The sequence below is a fragment of the Chrysochloris asiatica genome, unplaced genomic scaffold, assembly GCF_000296735.1.
Source record: "Chrysochloris asiatica unplaced genomic scaffold, ChrAsi1.0 scaffold00484, whole genome shotgun sequence".
NCBI lineage: Eukaryota > Metazoa > Chordata > Mammalia > Afrosoricida > Chrysochloridae > Chrysochloris > Chrysochloris asiatica.
Window position 1 is genome coordinate 224963 of NW_006409002.1, and position 13580 is coordinate 238542.

Below are 13580 nucleotides of genomic sequence, written 5' to 3' on the forward strand. Positions count from 1 at the left end.
CACTCCTCAGAAACTCTATATAGGATCAGAACTGATGCAACTGCACCTAACAACAACAACAAAGGTATATACCTCAGGCAAATAGTTGGAAGTCTCGAAGCAACAATTTCCCCAGAGAGCAATTCTTACTAGTATTGTATCCTTGATTAAACTGGCTATTGTAGGTAATGTTGTTCTTATCCTTTTGTATACAATCCCTTACATACAGCTGGTGTTGATGCTGTTAAGTGCTGTAGAGTCAGACCTGACTCATAGTGACTCTGAATTGGGTTTCCGAATTGCAGCTTGTGAGCTTGAACTGCCTATCTTGTGGTTCAAACCGATCTTGTGGTCAAGTGCTTACACTGCAGTGCCACACTCCTTACATATAACTAGGGATATATCTTTGTTAATCTATTAAGTTTTGATGGCTAAGCAGGATACAATACAGCAAAATAAACCTGAACCCCAGAACCTAGAAAGGCATGGGTAATGGGGGAACATTAATAATCTTTATTCTTTCTCAAAATTATTCCTGAACTATTTTCTCCCCTCTCCTTTCTGAAGTTAATTTCAACTCATAGCGACCCTGCCTAGGGTTTCTGAGGAGTTTGAAATGGTGAGCTTGAACTACTGACTTTGCAGTCCAGCACGTTAACCCAGAACCACAATGTTGTTGTTATTAAGTGCCATCAAGTTGGTTCCGACCCATAGCGACCTTATATAAGGTTTCTTAGGAGTGGCTGGTGAGCTTGAACCACCGATCTTGCAGTTCAACTTTGCAGTCTAGCACATTAACCCACAGCACCACACCAGGACTCACAATGCCAAAACAGACATAGACAATTTTCAGAATATGGCCAGTTGGTCCAATTTTAAATGACTTATTACCTCAAGTCAAAATTAACCTGGTATAGCTGGACTATTTGAAGAAGAAGGTGGCATCAGGATTAGACGATGACTCATTAATAACTTGCACTATGCAAATGACAGAACTTTACTTGCTAGAAGTGAAGAGGACTTATGAAACACTAATAAGGCTCAAAAACTACAGCTTCCAGTATGGATTGCAATTCAGTGTAAACAGAAATTGTCACAACTAAACCAAGAAACAACATGATTAATGGAGAAAACATTGAAGTTGTCAAGAACTTCATTTTACTTAGCTCCACCATTCAACACCCATGGAAGCAGCAGTCAAGAAATCAAGTAACATATTGCACTGGGCAAATCTGCTGCAAAAGACCTCTTTAAAGTGCTACAGAACAAAGATGTGAATTTCAGGACCCAAGCCATGATATCTACAATCATCTCACATGCGTATGAAAGCTGGACCATGAATAAGGTAGATCATAAAAAAATCAATGCATTTGAATTATGGTGTTGGTGACGAATACTGAAAGTACCATGAACTGCCAGAAGTAGTCATAATGCTCACTGGATGGTGAGACTTCATGTCACAAACTGTGATAAAATGAAAGGTTAGCAAAGAAGAAAAAGACTCGCAACAAGATGGATTAACACAGGGGCTTCAACAAAGGGTTCAAACATAACAATTGTGAGGATGGCTCATGTTTCATTCTGTTGCACATAGGGTCACTATGATCAGAGAGGTCTCAAGAACACCTAACAACAACATCCCACAGTAATGATAATACTGTGTTCAATTGTTATGTTAAAATTGGGAACCTTTAGCATTACTTGTATTAGGATGTGTACCGACGAGGTAATATAATATGCCATGTTGGGAGAATTTGTTGTGTCTTCATAAATGAATCAGGACAAGTTATGAATAATATAAATGGCATAAAATAAACAGCTCACATTTTCTGTAAGGTTGGAAAAACACAGCACCTTGACCTATTCAGTTGACTTGAATTAAGCCATGACTTAGGTGGTTAGAAGGAAAGCAGATGGTGTGATGATTAATTGTTGTTACGTGTCACTGAGTCAGTTCCAACTCTGACCCTGCATAGGTTCAAACCCACCAACCTTATGGTTCACAATCCAGCACTGATCCTATAGTGCCAGACCAGTGTCCATCTGCATATATGGTGGTAGCGGTTATGTGCTGTGGAGTCAGTTCCGACTCATAGCGACCCTGTACAGGGTTTCCGAGGCTATAAATCTTTATGGGAGCAGAAAGCTTCATCTTTCACCTGCAGAACAGCTGGTAGTTTCAAACTGCTGACCTTGTAGCTCGCAGCCCAATTTGTAAGGTTAGTGGTTCAAATCAACCAATTGCGCCACGAAACTACAGACATGACAATCTCTTCCTATAGGGATTACAGTCACAGACATTTATTGGACAGATCTATTCTGTTCCAATGGGTCATTATGAGTCAGAATTGGTACACAGTTATAAGGAGGTGGTTAGTTAGTATCCATCTTTAAAGAAGATCTGATTAATTTACCAGGAATAGTTCTATCAATAGCCTCATTAAATGCTGCCTAAATTATTAAGCAAATACTGCACAGACATAATAGGCAAAATTGTTCACTCATCCATGAGCATGCAACTCAACTTTCAAAATAAGTGATAGGCATAACAGGACTTGTTACTGCTTTGCTTCCCCCCTTCCTGGTGCCCTGGTGGGAGGCAGGGGTGGACTACTAGGGGAACAGACTGCCTCTATGCCTTCTATCTGGGTCACCTAACTAAAAATTGTGGGCCTAAAACATTCTTGGATAAGGAGGCTCTTTCTTAAGTCCTTCTCCTTATCAGAGAACTTGTCCCATAATTCTATGCACACTGTCACTTTCTCTGTGTCTTGCACATGTGCAGGGACCATATGGCTCCTGGCCAACTCTGCTCCAATATCTGTTCCCAGTGAGGAGGGAACAGAGTCTCTCCAGTCTGTGGTACAAGAAAGGAGTATAGAGGACATTTTTCCTACGCTGGCTACGTTCAGGGGGATCCTGTTGGCCAAAGAGATTAATGACCACTGGTGAAGCATATCCCATTTTGTCTGTTGTCTAAGTGAAGTGTTGTTGTTGCTGTTGTGTAAGTGTGGTGGCATAGGTTCCACTCATACCTACCCTGAATACGGTTTCCAAGAAGTAGCTGGTGAGTTGAACTGCCGACCTCTGGTTCAAACCAATCTTGCGGTCCAGTGCTTTATCCCACAACACCACACCAGGACTCCAGAGTGAAGTGTTAATCCATTCATTCACAAGTAGACTGTGAGTGTGTCATTTGTTGGCAACCTTGAATGCTGGTATGATAGCTTCTAGTTATAAAATAATTTTCTACAAATCCATTTTAATTCTACCTGTTTTTAATTTTTAGGTGGTGGAGAAATGATTAATATGTACAAATTTCAGTAGTTAGATTCAAGGACAAATTCATAATGTCTCCCAATAGGCCATTTTCCTACTTTATATTCTCGGGTAGTCACAAGTAAGAATTATGAAATGGGGTGGTAAAGTCTAGAAACAGAACTCTCTCTTGTGCATACTAATAGGATATGTAGCAAAACAGGAGGAAGTCATTTGGACTTGTGTATCTTTTTCATCTTAGATTTCCTGCAGTATCATTTTAAACTTTTAGAGCTCCATTATATTTTTACTGTGCTTATTAGAGAATACATAATAAGATCATAATTATATATCTACTACAACTTTATGAATAAGGAGGTGAAAACTCATACACAACCAGTGTTCAGAACTTCTATCAATAAAATGAGCAAACTCATCAGAATTAGGATGTGCAAGGATATAAAGTCATGATATGAAAAATGTGATAGTCTGATCCAATATTTAAAGTGGCTGCTGGTTGTCCACAATGTCTCCTGTCGTCTTCTTCCATAGTAACATAAGCCCTACCTTTAAATGTACATATGAATACCAAGAATCTGGCTACATTTTCTAGCTTTCTTTGAAGCTTTGTGTAATCAAGAAGAGCAAATGAGCTTAAGGCAACATATTGCAGCTTTTGATAATACTCCTCAGAAGCCCACTGGCAGGCTGACTCTATAGCTTTTTCTTAGACTCCACCTTCATCCTGCCTAGAGAACAGATGTGATGCAGTGGCTGAAACAACTGCTACCATCTTGAATCAAAGACAAGGGCTACAACTGTGGCTCGGTGGTGAGTTGGGAAGAGCCTGAGTTCCCAACCTCATGAAGCACAGCCAAACAATTCTAGTCATCCTACTGAAATGAATCTTAACTAAGGCAGGATTCCTCTTAGCGTCTTCATTAGAATCCAGCCCTGATTCCCACTCAGTTTTTACACATAGTATATACCATCATCTTGACTCAAATAGAACAAGTCTTTCCTGACTCTATTCAGGTCTCCTTTGGATGTATCTTTCACAAGGTTGTCAGAATCTATGTAGGGACAAAACAAATCTGGTCATGCTCAATAACCTTTGTGGACCTCTTCAAAATCTAGCTCTAAAACACATCTCCAGACTCACTTGGTTTAGTCTTTCTTGGATCCGCCATACTCTTTCCCAACTCGGAGATTTTGCTTACCTTTCTCTGAATGAAATTCTCTTCTGTAGCTTTCTTCCCAATCAATGCCAAAGCTATCTCTCAACATCAACATAAGCTTCAAACCTTCTGTTCTCATGGAGAATTAATCACTTTCTCCACTGGATTCCTTCCATATATTTTTAATAGTACTTTACACAAGGGACTATAATTGATCTCCTTACATCAATATCTACCAACTTCCCCTGTGAACAAAGACAGCCACCATAACTGAAACAACCTACTACTATGGAAGTGAGAACACAGTCATGAATAAGACTGACCTGTCCTCAGAGATCTTGCTGTCAAGTCAGTTCTGACTCGTGACAAGCAAGTCAACTGCTCAGCAGTTAACGAAAAGTTTGGCAGTCAAGTCGACATGGCTTATCTTTAAATGGGGAAAGAGAAACATTACAATAGTACACAGAACTAGCATATGAGATAGAGAGATGATACAAATAATATAGTGAGATATCAGTATCTGTTACTATCATCCTATCTGTAGCTATAGTTATAAATCCAGATATTCCAAAGGGTTTAAAAGCAAATGCAAGGTAAATTCAGAAGTTACGAATTGACCACAGCAGCTCTCAAGGGAGGGTATATTTTAGATAGATAGGAACTCCTCAGAGGAGAGACACTCGATCAGGATGTGGATCAAGTGAGGGGGCGCTTAAGGAAAGAGCAGTAACGTCAAAGGAGCACAAAGTGCAAAGTCCTCAGCAGCACACGCCATGTTATTATCCCCAGGTGAGGAGGATAAGGCCAAGGAGCTCAGCAGGTACTCAGCAAACAGGACCACTGTGGCCTGGCCAAGGGATTCGATTCCAAGTGTGATGAGAAGTCATTGAAGGGACCGAGGAAGAAGTAACATGATCTCAATTTTGGTTTTCAAAGATCTATTCTGCCTACAGTGGGACATACAAACAGTACGGGAAGGTGTTGTTGAATCCATGAATGTGAAATGACATAACTGTGTATGTTGTTGGGCTCCAAACAAAAAGATTAATAAACAGAAGCAGTTTCAAATACAAATAGCTTCACTGTAGATTACATAGATATGGTAACTCAAAAACACCAACTTCTAATGTATTGTTGTTGTTTTGATTAAGTGCCTTTGAGTCAATTTGGACTCATAGTTAACCTGTGTAGGGTGTCCAAGGAGCGGCTGGTAAGCTTGAACTACCAATCTTGAGGTTCAAACCAACCTTGCAGTCCAGAGTATTAACCACACCCGGACTCTGAGTTCTAAATAAAATGATAGAGTATTCTTAAGTATCCTCAATGAACAGTATATTCCTATTCAAGGTGAAAAGATGAAAAGGTAAATGAAAACATGCCATTTGGCATTAATATAAAAATAGTGGAAGAAGAAGGTTACTAAGTTTTTCGTTTGGACTCAGATTGCTCTTTGTCTTTCACCTTCTACTTTTTCACTTTAACCTTCTTTTCTTCGCTTTCTTTCCTTTTTTTTATGCCTCTCTTACTCCTACTTCACTCTTTCCCATTTCTCTTTGAGCATATTTTGCCTTTATTTTTCAAATTACAAAGGCATAAAAGGAATCTATAAATTATTTCAATATATTTAAGAATCCCAGATTATACTGCCCTAACCAAGGAAATATACAAGGAGACAAAAAAGCATTTCTTATGTCACATCAGATTGGAGAGAGGTTAATTTTTTTAAAGTTTCACAGATTTATTTTTTAAAAGAATTAATCTCAACCAATGTAGTTAGTTAGCCAAAATAATTCAAAACATTAGATTTCATGGAGGGGTGAGGCTTAAAAACATGGTTGAATATAAAAAGTTTGCGTTAGTGACTTTTAGGAGACCACTTCATTCTGTAGGTGTAAGAATCAAATGGTCTCTTATTTATTTTCAGGATACCAATATTTCATGAATACTTATGATATTGCCTCTGATTAAGAAGGCTATTTCTATTTAGAATTGTAGTTTATGTAAAAATAGTCATTGACTAAGCAAGATATCCAAAGATGATCAAAGTTTTCTTTTGATGCAAGTAATCCTTCTGTAAGGATATACCAAAACAAAAATGAACTCAACAAACAGGTTTTTTTGTTTGCTTTCGCTTGTTTCTTTCTAAAAAGCAGACCCTGATGACACATGAGCTACTTTAGCCAAAACACAAAATTGGGCAGTTAAACCCACTTATGTACAGCCTGTTTCTAAAGGTTTTCAATGAATATAACCTTTCTTTTAGTAACTTGTTTGTCATCTTAATAAGATAAATATGTTCTGCAAGTACAAAAAAAATTATCATTATCACCTGACAGAATCTGATGGTATGTAGGGAGTTAATCATCACAAATTATTCATATAATGAATAGAATGCCATTGAGTTAATTTGTCCACAAAGTGATCTGTTTAATATTTACGGGGGCACAAGATACTCTGCCTAACCGATATTTGCAGGTGATTATACTTTTTGCCAAACAAGCCCATGTTTTTCAAAGAGGAACATAAAGAAAAAGCAAACTCCCATTTATCTAGAAAATTATTTCTTTAACGCTTTAAAGAACACTGTTGTTGTTGTTAAATGTTCTGACCAATAGAGACCCTGTACAGAGTTCCTGAGGGGTGGCAGATGAGCTTGAACCACCAACCTTGCAATTCAAACAGACCTTGCAGGCCAGCACATTAACCCACAGAGCCACACCAGGACTCCTTAAAGAGCACTAAGAGATTCTAATGCCAATTTTTATGACTCTTTCCCTATAACAAATTCCTAAGCTTTAATAAGCAAATGAAAGACATCATGATACAAAAAACTCCCATGGCTTGAAAATGTATGGTGAAATAAAAAGTAATTCCATTCATTGCAACAGATCTTCTAGGAAAAGCCCTTTTCAGGAATAAGCCCTCGATTGAGTTTGCCCTAATTGAGTCTTGGTCCTGGGGAGATACAAATAGCACATTGTCATGATATTGCTAGCAGGCTATTAACAGTGATGCTAAATCATAACATTTCAATAACATATTGTTTTAAACTCATCGAATAGAATATTACTTGTCAATATCCACAACACAAAGCATGTGAGAAAACAAAATTACAAAAAATTTAATATAGTGATCTATAATAAATTACAGCCAAAAAAAAAAAAAAATGAGGGATATATCCACACCTATGTAGTTGTACTTTTATTTTACAGAAAATCAACACAATGCTTTATTATCAAAAGGCCTCTCTTACCTACAGAAATCCCTCTGCCTATTACATGGTGACAGAATGAGTCAGTTTCCGCAGATTGTCATCTTCAAAAGTCTCCTCGCTCCAATAAAGTGAGCTCTAGAGAAAGGAGCAACAGTTCCATTGTTTTATGATGGAAACTATGTGTGTCACAGCAATTACCTTGGGAGTGGGAGGGGGGAGGAGTGTCCAACGCTCAAAGAGAATGATAGACTAGAGGGAAATGCAAAATTCAAGCACAGATGAAGTGACGGCAAAGAAAGAACCACCACGGTGTTTAATGAACAATCCTGCAACTATTCATTACGCCTCTTCTCCAGCTGATCATTAAGCTTTCAGTACTGTTTATGCAACATAAAAAGAAATGTTGACTCAAGATTTCATACGCTTACTATTCACACAAAGAAGAAACCATGAAGAGTATAATCTGCAATTATAATACCTGCTGAAACGGGATCACTGTCATTGAACCTGGTTATTAGTTGTTGTAAGCACTGTCAAACGCACTGCAACTTCTCAATTTGGGATCTGCCTGGCACAGTCACTTGAGGTACAAATCAGAAAGCGCATGAAATTAAAAATAAAATCTGATCAAATTGGTTCAAAGAACATCAACTCATACAAAAGATCTCAAAGATCCCTAGTGGTAGAATCAATGTGCTTGCTATGGCACCATGATATAAACACTCAACCTTATTGTGGGTGTGAACTGCAAAGTTAGCAGTTCAAACTCACCAACTGCTCTTCAGAAACCCTATACAGGATGGCTGAGTCAGAACCGACTCAATGGCACTTAACAGCAACAACAAATTTCACACTTTAGAATCTTTTCAAAAAGTGAAATTATCACTACTTAATAGCCATATTAATAGAAGAATTGATGCCTTTGAGTTGTGGTGTTGGAGGAGAATACTGAGGGTGCCATGGACTGCCAAAAGAACCAATAGATCTGTTTTGGAAGAAGTGCAGCCAGAGTGCTCCTTGGAGGCCAGGATGGCTAAGCTTCGTCTCTCCTACTTTGGACATGTAGTCCGGAAGAAACAATCGTTGGAGAAGGATGTCATGCTGGGTAGGGTGGAGGGTCAGAGAAAAAGAGGAAGACCTCCAACGAGATGGATCGGCCAGGTGGCATCATTGATGGACTCGGGGGTGGCAGCGGTGGTGAGGTTGGCCCAGGATCAAACATTGTTTTGTTCTGCTGTGCATGGAGTCGCTATGAGTCGGTTCCGACTCGATGGCACCTGACAACAACAACAACAACAAATAGCCACTTTATCCATGCAACACTGCAAAACAATGTGATCCACCACTTGTGGAATGGACAATAAAAAATGATTGTAATTCACATATGCCGACCTTATTTCAAGCAGTGCCTTCACACATAGAGGCTGCTCAGGAAAAATACGATGAATGAAAAAGAACCTAATACTTGGTGTTAGGTGCTGTCGAGTCAGTTCTGACACATAACAACCCTATACACAACACAACAAAACACTGCCTGGTCCTGTGCCGTCTTCACAATTACTGTTCTGCTTCTGAGCTCATTGCTGTTGCCACTGTGCCAATCTAGTTCACTGGGGGGAGGGGAGTCTTCCTCTTTATCACTGACCCTCCACTTTGCCAAGCATGGTACCCTTCTCCAAGCACTGATCACTCCTGATGATGTGCCCAAAATATGAGAGATGAAGTCTCTCCACCCTGGCTTCTAATGAGCATTCTGGCTTTACTTCTTCTAAAACAGAAAATACAAAATATGTATTTTCTCCTGACAGCCCATGGTACTCTCAATATTATTAACCAACAATATAACACAAATGCATGAATTCCTCTATGGTCTTCCTTATACTTTGTCCAACATTCACATGCATATGAAGTTATTGAAAATACCATAGTTTATGTCAGGGACACCTTAGTCCTCAAGTGTTGTCTTTTTTCTTGAACACTTTAAAGAGGTTTTGTGCAACACATTTGCCTAAGGCAAAACATTGTTTAACTGTTTGACTGCTGCTACCATGAGTGTCCATTGTAGGTCTAAGCAAACTGAAGTCTTTGACAACTTCAATCTTTTCTCCATATACCATGATATTATTTATTGGTTCAGTTTTGAGAAATTTTGTTTTGTTTACATTTAGGTGCAATCCACACTAAAGGCTGTGGTCTTTGAACTTCATCTATAACTAAAAGTCCTCTTTGCTTTCAGCAAGCAAAGTTGTATGATGCATATCACAGGTTGTGAATAAGTCTTGCTCCAATTCTGATGCCATGTTATCCTTCATATAATTCAGCTTTTTGGATGTGCTGCTCAGTATACAGATTGAAGAAGTATAGGGAAAGAATACAACCCTCAAATACAACTTTCCTGATTTTAATCCATTCAGTGTCCACTTGTTCTGTTCAAATGACTGCCTTTTGGTCTATGTACAGGTTCCTCATGAATAAAATTAAGTGCTCCGGAATCCTCGTTCTTTGCAAAGCTATTCATAGCCTGTCATCCACATCGTTGAAGGCCTTTGCACAGTCAATAAATCACAAATACACATCTTTCTGGTATTCTCTGCTCCTAGCCAAGATACCTCTGACATCAGCTATGGTATCCCCATTAAATGAAAAGGAACATAATACTTAATTGTACCTTTACAAACTTTCTAAGAATACACCTTTTCAACAAAGTGATTTGACACTCGAGGCACTCATTCATCTGTGCCAAGATATTTTGAAAGCAACTAACTACCTAGCCAAGATTGAAGTTGTCAAGGATTTCATTCTTCTTGGATCAACTAAACACTCACGGAAGCAGCAGTCAAGAGATCAAATGATGTATATTGCATTAGGCAAATCTGCTGCACAAGACCTTTTTAAAGTGTTGAAGAGCAAAGATGTCAGCTGGAGGACTAAGGTGTGCCTGACCCAAGCCATGGTGTTTTCAATAACCTCATATGCATGCAAAAGCTGGACAGTGAATAAGAAGAACTGTAGAATAATTGATGCCTTTGAGTTATGGTGTTGAAGGAGAATGTTGAAAGTGCCATGGGCTGCCAAAAGAACCAATAGATCCATTTTGGAGGAAGTGCAGCCAGAGTGCTCCTTAGAGGCCAGGGTGTCCAAACTTCGGCTCTCATACTTTGGACATATTGTCAGGAGGGACCAGTCACTGGAGAAGGATATCATCCTTGGTAAGGTGGAGGGTCAGAGAAAAAGAGGAAGACCTCCAACGAGATGGATTGGCCAAGTGACAGCATCGATGGACTCAATCGTGGCAACAGTAGTGAGGTTGGTCCAGGATCAGGCAGTGTTTTGTTCTGCTGTGCATAAGGTCACTATGGGTTGGTACTGACTCGATGGCACATAACAACAACAACAACAGCAACCTAGCCAACTGACTGGAAGAGATCTGTATTTGTGCCCATTCCAAAGAGAGGTGACCCAACAGAAATGTGGAAATCATGGGACAATATCATTGATATCCTATGCAAGTCAAGTTTTACTAAAGGTAATACAGAAACACTGCAAGCATATATTGACATAGATGTTCCAGAGGTTCAAGCTGGATTCAGAAGAGGGCATGGAATGAGGGATATCATTCCTGAGGTCAGATGGATCTTGGCTGAAAGCATAGAATACCAGAAAGCTGTATACTTGTGCTTTATTGACTATGCAAATGCTTTCAGTTGTGTACATCATAACATGCTATAAATATTCCGGAACACTTCATTGTGCTCATAAGAAACCTATACATAAACCAAGAGGCAGTTGTTTGAACAGAACAAGAGAACACCGAATGGTTTAAAGTTAGGAAAGGTGTGTGCCCGGGTTGTATTCTTTCACCGTACTTATTCAATCTACATGCTGAACAAATAATCAAAGGAGCTGGATTATATGATGAAAACATGGCGTCAGGATTGGAGGAAGGTTCATTAACAACCTGTGATATGCAGATGATATCACCTTGCGTGCTGAATACCAAGAGGATTTAAAATACTTATTGATGAATATCAAAGACTACAGCCTACAAGATGGGTTGTACCTCAGTATAAAGAAAATAAAAATCCTCACCACTGGACCAATAAGTAACATCAAGATAAATGGAGAAAAGATTGAAATTGTCAATAACTTTATTTTGCTTAGATCAACCATTAGCATTCATGGAAGCAGCAGTCAAGAAACCAATGGACGTATTTCACTGGGCAAGTCTGCTACATATGACCTCTGTAAAATGTAGAAGAGCAAAGATGTCAGTTTGAGGACTCAGATGCATCTGATGCAAGCCATGGTATTTTCAAAAACTTCATATGCATACAAATGTTTGACAGTGAATAAGGAAGACCATAGAAGCATCAACTTTTGAGTTATGGTGTTGAAAGAGAATATTGAAAGTATCATGGACTGCCAAAAGAACAAATAGATTTGTACTGGAAGAAGTACAGCCAGAATGCTCCTTGGAAGCCAAAATGGTCAGAATTTGTCTGTCATACTTCAGACATATTGTCAGGAGAGGTGAGTCACATTGTTTGGTAAAGCGGAGGGTCAGAGAAGTGGAGGAAGACCCCAACGAGATGGACTAGCACAGTGGCAGCATTAATGGTCTCAAGTGTAGCAATGATTGTGAGGTTGGCCCAGTATCCTGTAGTGTTTTGTTCTGTTGTGTATAAGGTACTATGAGTCAGTACTGACTCCATGACGCCTAACAACAACAACAAGAAAAATACACTCTGACCCAGTATTAATGAGAACACTTTGGGAAATGAATGGTAACTGGAAGTCTACTGGTTTATAGAGCACCCTGAAATAATTATTCACGTGGCATTATGGAAAGAGCTTGAATTCTCAAGATCACTTAATCCAGCAGCTACCACTGACCACCTCGTTAATTAGCGAATATAAAATCGTCTTGAGTTTCTTGATTTATAAAATTGGAGTGTAAGTATCTGTATTGAAATGTGATTAAATAAAATCATGGATCTGAAGGGTTCTAATATGAAGCCTGTCAGGGTCATGTGGTAGACATAGTGTTGTGCTGGTGTGTCCATCTTTGTAGATTCTATTTCATTATGGCTGGAGTAACACTAGAGGCTCTGAAACACCAAGGGGATCTGGGTGGTGACTTCCAACCATGAAAAGCCCACTATTTTTAAAAACAACATTGAATGGAAATGGATTAATACTATCCATTGTGACTCCTGGCATAGTGGTTACAAATCGGGTTGCACACCACAAGGTCAGCAGTTCGAAACTACCAGCTGTTCCGTGGGAGAAAGATGAGGCTTTCTGCTCCTGTAAAGATTTACAGGCTCAGAAACCCTGTACAGGGTCGCTATGAGTTGGAACCGACTTCATGGCACATAACCACCAACAACCATCACCATTGTGAATCCTGAGGTGGCGCTGTTGGATCAGCACTGGACTGCAAATCACAAGATAGGATGTTCAAACCTACCAGCTGCTCCTGAGTTGAAACTGACTTGACAACACTTAACAACAACAACAACAATTATGATAAATGATTAATGCTTTCTTGTATTGATTTTTGCTTTAAGATGAAAAGCTGATACAAAGTATAATATTCAGAGCCAGTTTTGACGTATAAATAGAGCTAATTCCACAAGAGTTATTATGGTTATTTTATTTTCAGAAATAAATTTGGAATTGATTTTGAAGGTTGCCTTTGCAAAATTATTTTGAAATGATTTATGACATGGGATAAAGAGTAGGCTATATGTTTTTCCCAAATGGAGCTTCACTGCTTTCTTTTATGTGTTGTCTTTCTTGAAGAACAGAATTCAGAAATATCCTCTCTAACCTGTCCTAAGTGTACGTGCATATTAATCCCGCAGGCCTCTGAATGAGAATATGTATTTCCTGAAACTCGATCTCCAGTTCAGGAATCCCTGGTAGTACAGAGGTTGAAGAGCTCAGCT